General features: G+C 38.5%; 1 protein-coding gene across 1 annotated transcript in view; it reads left to right on the top strand.

Annotated features, from left to right (window-relative positions):
• LOC107293922 (E3 ubiquitin-protein ligase TRIM39-like) overlaps nucleotides 1-2,608 on the top strand; it is a 23,975-nt gene that overhangs the window by 7,327 nt on the left and 14,040 nt on the right. The window lies entirely within an intron of this gene.

The raw sequence follows: 2,608 nt of genomic DNA, 5'->3' as shown, positions 1-2,608 counted from the left end.
CCTTATCATCTTTATTGCTCCTCTCTGCATTCTTTCTGGGGCCTCAGCATCTTTTTTGTATCCTGGTGTACCAATGATGAGGTGGAGTAGACTGCTTTAGCCTCACCACAGAATCCTGTTTTTGACTCTTTCCTTTTTTTCCTTTTTCCTAAATGTTATTGAAATTATAATAGCGAAAAGTACAAATGAAAATAAAGAAAATAGGGAAATGGAGAAGGATAAGAATGGGAAAGAAGTGTAAGATAAAGGGGAAAGACAAAAAAAGCATCGTCTTCCAACTTTTTTCAATGCCATAAAATACAAAATAAAATTACAATCTCAACTTTTTACTTTTACATATCAGTATTAGCCTGTCTATAAAAACAAAGTGCAGTAAGCAAAAATCAAGTGTTTGGTATTCATTTTTTTTGTCTCAAACACAAAGTCCAGAAGCAGTTTCCAAGTAGAAACTAATATATATATATTTTTCTCTAATTAAAGCAATTTTGTCATTTTTTTCTAGATCCATCATTTTTCCCATCCATTCTTCTGTTGTAGAGATTGATATATAGATAAGATAATCTTTATTGTCATTATTTTTGCTGTGGGCACACTGGTATACATAAAAAATGAAATTCTGTTGCCTGTCCTCAAAAGTATACACATACATAATACACATATAAACATGCTATATACATGCATACCTACCACCCTTACATATAAATATTAGTCACTGTCCATCTTGAATACATAGCGGAAAGAGGAAGCTTGAAAGTTCACACGGTTGATACCACGGAGCCTCCTCCCAGAAGGTAACAGGGAAAACAGGTCATGAAGAGGATGTGTTGTGTCCCAGATAATCTTGCGGGCCCTGCTCAAACAACGCTTTTATGCCATCATGTCCTGGATAGAAGGGAGGGAACTGCCAATAATCTTTTCTGCCATCCTCACCACTCTCTGCACCGCCTTCCTGGCTGGAGCAGGGATGCTTCCAAACCAGACAGTAATGCAATATAACAGGATGCTCTCGATATCTTTCCATTTCTGTGCTTGTAGGATTCTGGCTGCACTCGTGATCCTGAATGCATGATTACGTGACCACAGGACAATGCACCCATCATAAATATGAGTCAGTTGCCAAGCGGCTGGATTTTGATCACACAATCATGGGGATGCTGCAACGGTGGTAACTGGAAAATGGCCATATGTCACTGTTTTCAGTGTGGTGGTAACTGGGAAAAGGGTCACTAAATGAACTGTTGAAATACACAATTCAGAAAAAGCAGGCCATGCGAAAAGCAAGAATTGAAAGTGCTGGTCACTATCCCTTTATTCTTCACCATTTTAAGAATACCTGCTTAAGGTTCCTATTGCCTATTAGGGGATGTGGTGGGTGTTCTTTGTGGGGTCTCCTCCCCTTAATCTCCAGGGCAAGGGAAACCCCAACACTTGTGTGGAATTCAATTAACCAGTGGAACAACCTGCCTACAGAAGCAGTGAATGCTCCAACACTGGAAGTTTTTAAGAAGAGACTGGACAGCCATTTGTCTGAAATGGTATAGGGTTACCTGCCTGAGCAGGGGGTTGGACTAGATGACTTCCAAGGTCCCTTCAAACTTTATTATTATTATTATTATTATTATTATTATTATTATTATTCAACTGGGGTATAATTTTTGTAACAAGGAAGTAAAAATAAACTGCTTTAAAAAAGGTGAGCGGCTGGGGGAAAAAAGCAATTTTTTTTAAAGAAAAAAATACTTTTTAATTATATGTCAGTTTGTATCTGGTTTCACACATTTATGAATTTTAAGAATGGAACTGCATAGAAATGGCTCCTTTCATTTTTCCGTCTCTCTTTTTTAGGACATTGAAAGCATCTTGAAGAAGTAAGTGACTCCACCCTTCTTTTTACAGTCTCAGAGATCAGCAGCTCCTCCAGCAGTTTTCCTATTTTGGAAAGTTCTGTTTGTATTTCGCAGTAATTTAAAGAAAATGTATTGTATTTCAAGGCTTCATAAATATTTCCCCAGACAACCTCAACACAATATAACTAGCAATATTTGATATGGTGAATTATTATGGTTGGTCCCATAGTCATTGTGGGACATGATGTTTAGATTGAATTTGGTATTTTTATCCATCTGTGGAATCCTTCCCTAGGATAGACAGAGGTTTGATGGTGCTAAAGGTATCATTGTAGGATGTAAGCTGTTCAAAGTAAAGCTGCCTTTTGCAATTGTCAGTGGTTTTATCAGTGCCGATGCTGTTTCAGTGGTGCTCCAGATGTTTTATTTATTTATTTATTTATTTTATTACATTTATATCCCGCCCTTCTCCTTACGGACTCAGGGCGGCTAACAATCGGATAAAAATACAAGAATACAATACAAGTTTAAAATTAATTAAAAGGGAAATATTTAAATCTAGTCCAATTAAAATATAATTAAAACCCCCTCTAAAATCCCCTAGGCCAGTCCCGCAAGCTGGAACAACCATGTCTTAAGGGCGCGGCGGAAGGAAGGGAGATCAGGGATCACCCTGATCTCTGGGGGCAGTTCATTCCAGAGGGTGGGAGCTCCCACAGAGAAGGCCCTCCCCCTTGGGGTCGCCAGCCGGCACTGTCTGG

Source organism: Protobothrops mucrosquamatus, unplaced genomic scaffold (assembly GCF_001527695.2).
Source record: "Protobothrops mucrosquamatus isolate PMUCROS unplaced genomic scaffold, P.Mucros_1.0 scaffold1774, whole genome shotgun sequence".
NCBI classification, from domain to species: Eukaryota; Metazoa; Chordata; class Lepidosauria; order Squamata; family Viperidae; genus Protobothrops; species Protobothrops mucrosquamatus.
Note: the sequence above shows the minus strand (reverse complement) of the source record. Positions and strands in the feature narration are given on the sequence as shown.